Source organism: Lotus japonicus, chromosome 3 (assembly GCF_012489685.1).
Source record: "Lotus japonicus ecotype B-129 chromosome 3, LjGifu_v1.2".
In the NCBI taxonomy this organism is placed as follows: Eukaryota; Viridiplantae; Streptophyta; class Magnoliopsida; order Fabales; family Fabaceae; genus Lotus; species Lotus japonicus.
The window spans coordinates 2266258-2279470 of NC_080043.1; positions in this window are offsets into that span (position 1 = coordinate 2266258).

Here is a 13213-nt window from a genome sequence, read left to right on the forward strand (position 1 = left end):
AAAGTTACATTATATTGAAAGTTGAATAGAAGTTTAATTTGTTTAACTTTATTATTTAATGCATTTAATACTTATAGCTCAAGTGAGCTTTATATATATATATATATATATATATATATATATAGAAGATGGATAGATTACTAGTACTTGGTAATGAACTTCAGGTCAGATGTAATCCTTCAATCAATTTGATGGGCCTACTTGGATTTCTTGGTATTGGACGGCCCACTGGTGTTCTTGCAATGAACATTGATGAAAGGTATAGTACCTAGAGAGTGGAGAATTGCGCTAGAGAGAATGCTGAATTTCATGTATGATTTCATCAAGTGAGCCAAAGTCCCTTACAATTGGTAACTACCTCCTATTTATAGAGCTTGAGTACTACCTATTGGGCCAATTGGGCCTCCGAGATCAAGGCCCAATTTTAAGGCCTGGGCCCCGCCATAGGGCGGGCTACATGCTGGGCGTTGCCCCTCTAGGGGCTCGCCCAGTCCACTAGTCCACAAGACACCGAGCTCGAAGTATGAGAGCTAAGTGTGTCTTTTAAATGCCTTTACATGTGTCCTATTGTACACTGGGATCTAAGCTGTCAACATGACTTGAGAAAAGTGTGGTAAACTATATCGCCAACATGGCGTGAGCAAAAAGAAACTAACATTTTTAGTCACCCAGTCCACTGACTTGGCGAGCAACCCGAGCCGGCAAGTCCACAAGTCCACAAGCGGCGAGAGCGATTGCTCCGTGTTGGCGATTAGCTGGAGCAGGTACATGATCGTTCGCCGGCGGGCATCATTCTGGAGCGACTAAACTTTGTTGCTGGTATCACCTGTCAGGCGATGGCGTTTGGTTTCTTCAGTGGCGAGGCCTTTCGCGCTTTCCCTTATTTCAAAACTCTTTCAAATCCCTAACTGCCCCACGTGACTGCCCCACGTGATGTGTCAGTTACATCAATTTCCCTCTTTCTCCGGAACCGTCACTTCACTTTTCATAACCGTCCCATCGTGCGCAGTAACTCCCCATTACACGCGATCCACCTTCCCAAAACCATCATGACTTCCAACCTTCCACACGCGTTCAACACGCGTCACCCTTCCAGACTCCCTCCTTTCCCTATAAAAACCCTTCTTCCCTACAATCATCCCTTTCCGAAACCCCTCTTCACCTCCCTAATCGCTTACCAGACTCCTTCTGCCAACTTCCGTTCCGGAGCCATCGCTTATCACCCCTTCCGCTACCCACTCTTCACATCTTACTCCGGTGAGTCCCACTGTCCTTATCTCTGCATCATACACATACTCATCTTTTCCTTTCTTTCACTTCGCTGCCTTCTAAAAATGGCTTCAAACCCTACCTCCCCTAATCACTCCTCTTCCTCCTCCGAAAGCGACCCTGATTCCACCGCCGCCGGCGGCCTCCGTTTAGAGGTTCCGGAGATCCCTGCTTACCGACTAAAAACCTACGCCACTCTGCCCCTTCCAGTCCAAGTAGCCCCCAAACACGAGGCTATAGACCAACCTTCCATCTTCCAAGATAGCGATCTCATTGTGCAATTCGTGAACTCCCTGGGTGGCTTGTCCAATGACGATGAGTTTAACGCCAAACTCAGGATCTGGATTTGCAGTCCCGGGGATCGCCTCTGGCTTCATAAGCCAGACGGCGACGTAAAGAGATCCAACTTTTTCTTTGCGTATGAATACATGTTTAGCGAGCTTGGAATCAGGCTTCCTTTCTCGCCCTTCGTCCAAACCGTCCTCCGCGACATCAACGCGGCTCCCTGCCAACTCCACCCCAACGCCTGGGCCTTCATTCGGTGCTTTGAAATCTTATGCGCCGCGGTTGGCATCGCCCCCTCTCCCACCAGTTTCTTCTACCTCTACGATGTTGACCCCAAGTCCATCAAAAACAGAGGATGGATTTCCTTAAAGGCCCGAGCCGGCCGGAAGTGCTTGAATCCCCACAAAAGTAACGCGAAGTCCTCCTTCGCGCGGAAGTACTTTCGCGTGGCGGTTCACCCTGCCTATCCAGAGGCCTTTACCCTTAGGGATGGGACCGCCCTTTTCCCTCTTTACTGGACGGAGAAGCCTAATGGGATTACTGATCCTTCAGAGGAATCCTTGTCTCCCAACGACAAAGCTTTTCTGAATCTCCTTGCCCCGCTCCCCATCCTTGACTGCTCAACAGTCCTTGAGGGCGCTGACCACTCAAGGACTCCCAAATACCTAGGTTGTCCATAGCTTGGTTTTCTTATCGACACCTTCTTTTCTCATCTTCTGAGTTGTCACTGATGTTTTTTATTGTTGCAGAAGATATGAATTTCACGAACGCCGAGCTCCTGAAGGCCCGCGAGAGGAGAATGGCTCGCTTTTCCCCAAAGTTCAACACTGAGGGCGACGTGAAAAAGCGGGACGGTGCCGAGAACCAAGCTGAGGGCGCCAAAGCTCCCAAGAGGAGGAAATTGGTCAAAGCCTCCTCCGGCGCCGGCACCTCCAACCCTGGCGCTCAGACCTCCACTGCTGCTGCGCCTAAAGGCAAAAATGTCGCTGAAGCCTCCGTCGCCGCGGTCACCGAGACAACCACCGTCCCGGCTCCTACTTCTGCCACTGCCGCCGCCGAGTCCACTGCTGGCGCCGAGTCCACTGCTGGCGCCACAATCGCCTCCTCCGGTGCCATAGCCACCTCCGCTGACACAAACACCAACATTTCCCAATCTCCGGCTGTTGAGAAACCCGCTGCCACCAATGCTGCTGCGTCTTCCGATACCCCTGCTGGGGAGAAAGAAAAAGAAAATGAAACCCCGAAATCTCCCACCCGCCAGGACGCACCTCCTAGCCCACCCCCAACAAATGATGGGGGCTCCATGCCCTCCCCGCCTCATCAAGAGGAAAGATCCTGCCCTGGCGCCACCATTACCTCTGAAGCAGCCCGGATTGAGCAAGCTCATGCTCCCGAGGGCGGCTCTTCAAGCTATTACAATATGCTCCCCAACGCCATCGAACCCTCAGAATTCCTGCTCACTGGCCTCAACCGCGACGCCATAGAAAAAGAAGTGCTGAGCCGAGGCATCAACGAGACTAAGGAGGAAACCCTTGCCAGTCTTTTACGTGCTGGGTGCATCTTTGCCCACGCGTTTGAGAAGTTCAACGCCGCCACCGTTGAAGCTGAGCGGTTGAAGGCCGAAAGTGCTAAGCATCAAGAAGCCGCCGCTGCTTGGGAAAAGCGTTTCGACAAACTGGCGACACAGGCAGGAAAAGACAAAGTCTATGCCGACAAGATGATTGGCACGGCGGGGATTAAAATCGGCGAACTGGAGGATCAGCTGGCGCTGATGAAGGAAGAAGCGGATGATCTTGACGCAAGTCTTCAAGCTTGCAAGAAGGAAAAAGAGCAAGCTGAGAAGGACCTGATCGCCAGAGGTGAGATGCTGGTTGCTAAGGAGTCGGAGCTCGCAACATTGCGCGCTGAGCTGGAGTTGGTGAGAAAAACGCTGGCGGAGCAGGAGAAAAAATCTGTTGAATCCTTGGCCTTGGCGAAGTCTGATATGGAGGCGGTGCTGCAGGCCACGTCCGAGGAGATCAAGAAAGCGACCGAAGCCCATGCTGAGGCCCTCGCCACAAAAGATGCTGAGATTGCCTCCCAACTGGCAAAGATCAAAGGGCTAGAGGACGAGCTGGCGACGGAGAAAGCCAAAGCCACTGAGGCGAGGGAACAAGCCGCTAACATTGCCCTTGACAATCGCGAGCGCGACTTCTACCTTGCCAAAGATCAGGCCCAACATTTGTACCCAAACTTTGATTTCAGCGCTATGGGAGTGATGAAAGAGATAACCGCTGAAGGACTGGTTGGTCCTGACGATCCTCCTCTGATTGACCAACACCTCTGGACGGCGACTGAAGAAGAAGAAGAAGAAGAAGAAGAAGAAGTAGGAGAAAAAGACAGAAACAATGAATAATGTAATCAATGAATAATGTAATTTTGATGTCACTTAGCCTTTTCCGCCTTCTTGTCATGCACTTTTCCGCCATTCATATATATAAGCAACTTTTCGCCACAGCTTTTATATCGCCGTTAGATATTTTGTAAATCATGTTGGAATGTTTTCGCCAAATATTCATCCGCCGACCTTATATCTTGCGCCATTCTTTCACGCGTCATGTGATTGAATTACGCCTAACGATTCTGTGCGTTAATTTTAACTAGGACTTGTTGCTTGGTATTTCCCCACCAAGACTTTAACATTTTCCACAAAGGGATAAATGGCCTCCATTCTCGAGGGCTTCGCCCGGGGCTTTGCCCGCTCGGGGCTTACAATGCTTGGGTCCCAATGGCCATTTGGGGGTCCCAAGACTTTTGCCTAGTTAACGGTGCTCGTCGTATTCTGGCGAGACTTACCCAGCACATCGTTTACGGGACCGGCGATCACATTAGACTTTCTGGGGGGCGATTCCCAGGCGTCAAAGGCCATTTGTGGAATCGCCGCCACCATCAGGGTTCTAGCAGGCCCCTTTGGGGATCAAGCTTGCCCCACTTAGTAATTGCCGTAATTCTTTAAGTCGATCGGCAATTCCGATCGTCAGGGAATCCCTGGAATTTTTGGACACGAATTTCGTGAATTTTCGTTTTATTTTATTGATGGAGCGCCTCATTAAAAAACTCCTCTCGGAGAAAAAGAGCACGCTTTGTTATTGCAATACATTGGAAAATTTGGGAACACTTTTCAGAAAATTTTTAAAGATATCTGGCTCCGGCGACTCCGCCTTGCTCGCTTTCTCGCCTGCGATCAACTATAATAGTAGCGCAAGCTCAAACCATTGAACGACCGAGGTAGCCGCCTTCCATCAAGCTCTTCTAAATGATAGGCCCCATTACCAAGAACTTTAATAATGCGGTAGGGCCCCTCCCAGTTAGGAGTAAGCTTGTTTCCCGGGGCTCCCGATCGCCACTTGAGGACCAGGTCGCCGACCTGCATATCTCGGACGCGAACCCTGCTGTTGAACTTTGCCGCCACGCGCTGCTTCATCGCTGTTTCCCGAATGTGCGCTTCGTCACGCGTTTCCGACAAAAGGTCCAACTCCGCCGCCATATTGGCCTGATTCTCCCCTTCAAAATCTGGCTGGGTTCGCCATGTGAAGTTGTCAATCTCCACTGGCAACATAGCATCAACCCCATAGGTCATTCTAAAGGGGGTTTCCCTTGTAGTGGATTGCACAGTGGTGTTGTATGACCATAGCACCACCGTGAGTTCCTCCAGCCATGCTCCCTTAGCCTCCTTGAGTCGTCGCCTTAATCCACGCAGGATTACTCTGTTTGCAGATTCCACTTGCCTGTTTGCTTGCGGATGCTCCACAGAGGCAAACCTCATCTGTATGCCCATTTCCTTGCAAAATTCTCTAGTTTGATTGCTTGAAAACTGGGTCCCGTTGTCGGATACGATCGCCCTTGGGATCCCGAACCTGCAAACAATTCGCCTCCAGTAGAAGTTGACTATTTTTGCAGAGGTTATTTTGGCCAAGGGCTCGGCCTCAATCCACTTAGTGAAATAATCCACCGCCACCAATATAAACTTCATTTGCGACTTGGCGATCGGGAAAGGTCCGACCAAGTCCACGCCCCACATGGCGAAAGGCCACGGGGCGCTCATCGTTACAAGCTCCTTTGGCGGTGCCTTAGATAAATCAGCAAACACTTGACATTTTTTGCATTTTTTCACAAAGTCCATGCAATCTTTCCTGAGGGTGGGCCAGTAGAATCCCGCCCTCAACACCTTGCAAGCCAAAGATCTCCCCCCAATGTGGCTTGCGCACACTCCCTCGTGCACCTCAGACATGATCGCCTCGTATTTTTCTGGCGGCAACTGGCCTTGCCATGAGTGAGTTCCGGGTGTTTATGTTTAGGATGTTTAATCATTTTGTTTGATGAGTGGTGATGATGGTTGGAATTCGTGAAGTGAGTGTGAGGTGAAGAGACGCGGTGCTTATGAGTTATGATGGTTCTTTCTTTTATTTTTTCTTTTTAGTTTTACCTTGTTCAAGCGTACACCATTGGCACTGTTACCTCAACATAAGATATTTACCCCTGAATTTATTTCAGTATCCTTTAAATTCCCACATAAGATATTTATAATTGCCAGATGCTATTATACCAATACCCATACACATCTAGACATTAGTTTCATTTGCTTGAGTTACTCCTCTGTTGTTTTTGTTATGATTGGAAATTTAGAATCAACATTAAGGACATGTAAGTCATATGTGATCTTTATTCAAAGTGACTAAAGTCCCAAGTGGCATTTATTGACTCTCTTTTTTATTTTTTATTTAGTCAAGTTACGTAATTTGAAAAACTGTGATAATGTCATTTTTTAACTTAAAACATGGGAGTAAAGTTAGTTACTCCGGCACTCTTTTTTTGCAGGTAAAATTGATGATTCTGAACGTCTTCGTCCAGAAGAATTAAATCAATCAACAGAACATTGCCAATTGTACGCCAATACTAGTGCTCTAGTTCAGTTTGGCATTCTAAATCATATTAATTATGATTACCCATAAATTTTGTATATTTGCATCTTACTTATCTTACTTGTGACTTGAACTTGGTTAGCGAGAAACGTAGACGCCGTAGATACTCATTTTGTTGGCTGCAAAGTCCAAAGTCCAAATGCTCTTTTTTTAAAGCTTGTAGTGATGGGTAAAAAGAGTTTTTCGATTTTAAAGTATTAAAGAAAACTAGTTAGTTTTGGTATTGCCTAAAATGGTGCAACACATTCTCCTAAAAAATATATAGTAGAATTCTAGTAACAAGTTGATTTCTCTTATCCTTAATTTAGAATTGAAAATGACATGTGAATATTTGGGTAAGGTTAGAGGCTATTTTGTATTTGTAGGTTTGAATTAAATTTTTAATAATCATGTTTATTTTGAATTTCAATCCATTTATTTTTGTCTCAATTAAGCATTAAGGTTTTTTTAAAATGACTACACTATATGAAAGTATTCTAAGGAAATCTTTTTGAATTCCAAGCTAACAAACAAACTTAATTACAAACAAGTAGAAACTTCCAATGTCATTGGCAACTTGCCAATGTCATTGGAAGTTTGCCAATTCTCTACAGTCTAAACATCTAAACAACATGTATAATTTATAGTTTACAAGCATGTATGAGAAAGGTAATCTTATGTATGTATGATGAAGATTAAAACTAATTAATGGTCACATAACCACTTAAAAATGTTATATGTGACTTTTTTAAAATGTCACATGACTTGAGCTTTTAATCTTGACCATCATATTATCATATTATCGTGATTTATTCTCATTTATTCTCATTTTCTCTCTCATATAAGATCATCTTTCCTATAAGATACATCATCTCTAAGAATATATATTTATTTGTGTCATTATGCTCTATACATTGTAAATCACATTAATTAATTAGATTCATTACTGATTAATTTTGTATATTTCAGACTTAGTTGTGGGAATGTCATTTTGCAACTTGCCAATTATATGCCAACTAGTACTTTTTACCCGTGCATTGCACGGGTGCGTTGCACGGGGACATTCTTTTTTATTTTGTATTGTGTTTTTTTATGTTTTTTTAAAATTATTTATTCATTTGAAAAAGAGAAAAAACAATATTTTTTGTGATAGTTAGGTTTTTTTTTCGAAGTGTTAATATATGTTTTTAAAATTGTGTTTTTTTGTTGTAGGTTTTTTTATGAGTGTACTTGTCTTTTTTTATTTTTGTTGTTTGTCCTTGTTTATCTAATTGATGTTTTGGATTTATTCTTTTGATATAACAATTTTATTGTACTTTACAGATAGAAGTAGTATTTTTTTTAAGATCTTATTTAATATTAAGTTTATCTTTTCGAGGTTTATAACCCTTGAAATAAATAATAATAAATTTATTTATAATAATTTGATGTTAATAGTTTTTTTTTTGTGTGAGTAATTTGAAGTTAATAGTATAAGTTCATAGAATGACATTGATAAAGGAAGATCAAGAGGAAGGGTTAGGGGAGTTTTTTATTGAATGGCCTTAACTTTTAAGATTTTTTATTTATATTAATTATTAGTTGATTAATATTTCAACAAATCTGAACTTGTCTTATGAAATTCCCTATATATATATTTTTAGTGATATCATATTTAATATTAATTTTGTCCTATGACCTTCCATAACTCAAATGAATTAAATAATAATAAAACCATTTAAAACAATTTTGAGGTTAATAGTAGAAAGTTATAAGACTAACATCGATGAAGGAAGTAAAGAGATAGAGATGGTTTTCCTTTTCTTTTTGCATCACATGTTTGTGATATTTATTTTGGTAGTTTTGTATATTTTTTTAGTGATATCATATTTAATATTAAGTTTACGCTATGGTATTCCATAAATCATATACACTAAATAATAATAAATTAGTTGAAAGTTAAAATCTTATTTAATATTAAGGTTAGTAGTAGAAAGCTAGTATAGGATAACATTAATGGAGGAAGTTCAAGGGGAGGATTTTTTTGGCATCACATGTTTGTTATTTTTTTTGTTATTTATTATGTATATTTTTTTAGTGATATCATATTTAATATTAAGTTCACCCCTATGACATTCCATAACTCATATTAATTAAATAACAATAAATTAATTTAAAATAATTTTGAGATTAATAGTAGAAAACTATAGACTAATTAACATTAATGAATGAAGTCCAAAATGAAATGAATATGGTTTTTTTATTAAATGATCTTTAACTTTTAAAGTTTATTGTTAATATTAATTATTACTTGATTAATGACTCAACAAATTTAAACTATTAATGTGTGTCTTATGAAATTCCCTAAGTTTTAATGTAAATTTTTTCCTATGAAATTTCATAACTCATACGAATTCAACAATATATGCGCTTAAATAAAAAATTGTAATTTTTTAATATTAGGTTTTGTTATTCGTTATTTTAAAATTAAGTATCGGTAAAAATTATAATTATATTAACGTTGATATATAAACTTGAAAGTAATAAATATGTAAAAAACAAATCATTCATTGTCTTTTATTTGGTTACAAATAATTCATAGTTTGTTCATATTAAACCAAATATAAAGTAGGATGAAATCAAGTTAAATCCGTCTAGATAAAATTTTCACAATCTAAGTAAATTTGGACCTTCTCATTTTTTCAAGAAAAAAATAAGAGTAGTAAGCAACGAATAATTATTTGTGAACACGGACATTTGAAAGTTATATCCTAAGAAGTTTTGTATATATGCAATATGCATTTTGGGGAAATTGAGTATTAATTAGTGGCTATTGAGGAGAACGATGCAATGCAGAGTAAAGTAATGAAGAATGAAAAAAGAAAGGTAAGAAACAACATAGTATTAGGGTCATTCATTTAAGGAAGCAATGTTAGAGATTAAGCCATATGGATTATTGTAGTTTAGAAGATGCAATTATTTTCCATGTGGTATTATATGTCCTTTCTTTTGTAAAACAAATTAGCCCTATAAACCCTGGCTTTTTCATAGATGACCGATTACATGAAAATGATGTCAACTATATTAAATTGTACAAAATTATATTTTGCTTCAGAAGTAGTGTCACTTGTAGCCTCTTCAGTTCTTGAGATGCTCATTCAAGTAATCATGTATTTGCGCTTTGTGACTCTATATTTTTCTAGCAGGTGCTTGAACCATAAAATTCTGAATCGCATAAACTTGTCCTGCACATAGTGTGTCAATAAGCTGTGGCATTTGAAAAACTACAATTTTAAAAATTCACTTTGCTATGGTAACAATAAATATTTTTTGAATTAGGTACCACGAAAGTGAGGATAACAAAGAAATTGTATACATTTTCAACGATTAAGAGCACTTCAATACTATTAACAATTTGAGGTGTTTTGAAATCTCTTGTTTCACACACATGGAACATACAAACTGTTTGAGTCATCCTACATAACAAAAGTTGAGCAAATTAATGAGAAAATAATTCTTTAGGTGTTTCAATTTTAGATGATGAAATCAAGTTGAAGATCATAATGAAATAAAAAGAATGTTAGAATACGTGTTAACATTCTAGGCTAGTACATCAATAGTTAATTGTTGGGTATATGTACCTGGAAAAATGTCTTGAAGCTTGAGCCTTTGAAAAAACAAAATCAAATGCTTCAACAAAACTTATGTAAAGTGCACATGTTGAATGAGTATTAACACCTATTAATTTATGTAGTTGTAGGGGAAAGGGTTGGTGATAGTCTTTTTTTCTTTTTGGTAAGATCTTATTTAGTATTAAGCATACTTTTTTGAATTTCATAACTCATATGAAATAAATAATAATAAATTGTTTTAAAGTAATTTTCAATTAATAGTAGATGTCTAGAATGACATTGATGAAGGAAGTTCAAGAGGAAGGGATAGTGGAGTTTTTTTATTAAGTGACCTTTAACTTTTAAGGTTTATTGTTAATATTAATTGTTAGTTGATTAATACTTCAACAAACCTATACTAATAATATGTGTCTTATAGAATTCATAGCTAATATAATATTTAATATTAATTTTGACCTATGACATTCCATAACTCATAAATTAAATAATAATAAATTTATTTAAAATAATTTTGAGCTTAATAGTAGAAAGTTATAAACTAACATTGATGGAGGAAATTGAAGGGAAATATCGAACGGCTGAAATTAAAAGTCTGTTGTATATCGAACGGTTCTAAAAAATCACATATGAAATAGTACGTATAATTACTTAAAAGCTCATAGATAAAAATAAATATATGAAACATTGTTTATTGATAGACTATTTTACCCTCGAGGTTACTAAACTTCTCAATATATAAATAAATATAAATTTGTTTTTAAATATCATAAATCATATGAAATAAATAATAATAAATTTATTTATTTCAATTAATAGTAGAAGTCTATAGAATGACATTGATGAAGGAAGTTCAAGAGGAAGAGGTAGGGTTTTTATTTATTTATTTAATGACCTTTAACTTTTAAGATTTATTATTAATATTAAATATTAATTGATTAATACTTCAACAAACCTAAACTAATGATTTGCGTCTTATGAAATTCATAACTAATATCATATTTAATATTAATGTTGACCTAAGACATTCCATAACTCATATAAATTAAATAATAATAATTTCATTTAAAATAATTTTGACCTTAATAGTTGAAAGTTATATACTAACATTAATGGAGGAAGTTCAAGGGGAATATCAAACGACTGAAATTTAAAGTCTGCTGAATATCGAACGGGTTCTGAAAAATCCCATATGAAATAATATGTATGATTAATTACTTAAAATCTCAGAGGTAAAAACAAATATATGAAACCTTTTTTTAAATCAAGGATTTTTTTTTTACAGCAAACAAATAGTTTCATTAATTAGGAAGGGACATAATGTCCTTGAGCACACAGTGCTGGATACAAAATGGAGTACTACCCAGCCAAACTTTATCAGCATTGGACAATGAGAACTGGGCCAACTCATGAGCTACAGAGTTTGCATTCCTACCAACATGAACAATAGAAAAGGACATAAAGCTAGAACTCAAACTATCTATAGAATTCAAAACTAAACCCTGATAAGAGCCATATCCAAGGATTTACTTTCAATAGAAAAATAAACAAAAATGAAACAAAACTCACCAAATAGAGTTGATAGAAACAATAAATAAGAAGGAAAAACAAAACCGAAAACTGAAAAAATAATGTAAAATTAGTGACCACATTCATAGTGTAAATATCACCTAAAAATGACATAAATTGAATAAAGCTTAAGGTAGACAATGAAGATGACAACACCAAGTTATGAAATAAAATAAAGGTGACTCTCATTTAGTCGACTAAGTTCATAATGAAACAATAAAAATTACGGAAAATGCAAGAAACTTACATGTTTTCAAGATGTAACATTGGAAGAATAGAAAACAACAATGAGAAAATCTGAAAAAAGAAACAAATTGAAACTAAATCAATGAAATGTAAAAGATAAAAAGAGGCTCCATTGTACCGGATTAGAAGAAACTATTATCATTTGGTCAACTAAGTTGATAATAAATTAATCAAAGTTAAAAGAAAGCAAAAAACTTACATTGGTTGAAGATTAAACTGTCAAAGAAATGGAAGTAAACATCAAAAAATTGTGCAAGAAAAATAATGAAACACAATTAGAGAAATAATCAAGGAGATAACTTTCATAGTTTATGAAGATAAAATATTTCTGAAATGAAATAGAAGTTACAAATAGATCATAATAATATTGATAATCAACAGCAAAGAACAAAACATGCATAAATTACAAAAGTAAAATAAAATTTGTAACTTTCATATATTTAATAAGCGATAATAACGTGCATATTGCGAATAAAGACTGAATCTTACAGGAGTGGAAGATGAAGAATGAGAAAAAATAAGAACGTTTGGGAAGAACGTAACATGAGAAGAAAATCTGAAGAAAAAGAAATGACAAAATCATAACAGATAAATCAAAAAGGATAAATAAGGCGAAAAAAGAATAGCTCTTACTGGATGGAAGATGATGATGGAGAAAAACTTTAATGCCTGAGAATGAAAATTGATGAAGAAGAAGTGACTGATGGAGAAGAAAAGACGCAAAAGAAAATTTTCTAACCTGATGGAAGATCTTCTTGTGCTGGAATGATGCTGTTGGAAAATCCAAATCGAAGAGATATGACCTGCACATGAATGGAGATGCTGAAGGTTAAAATGAGAGAGATGAAAATAAGTTGAAAGGGGAATGGAAAAATGTTTTATATATGGGAGATGAAGGAAGAAACTCTTGGTGATTTTGTAACCATAATCCATAATCAGGAGTTACAAAAGCAACAAATAAACGACTAAGAATATGAAAAGATTGTACAAAGAGTTTCATAAGAAAATGATCAACGGTTAGGATTAGAAGCAATGAATGGCCAGGATTGATTTCATATTGAATTACTCATAAATTTACGTATATGACCATGGAAAAATTTCAACCCATGTGTATTAAAGTATTAAATTACAGTTTTACCCCCAAGGTTGCAAAAACTTTGCTTTTATAGATAGATAGATAGATAGATAGATAGATAGATAGATAGATTATAGATTATAGATAGATTATAGATATAGATAGATTATAGATTATAGATTATAAATAGATACTAGTGCTCTAGTTTAGTTTGGCATTCT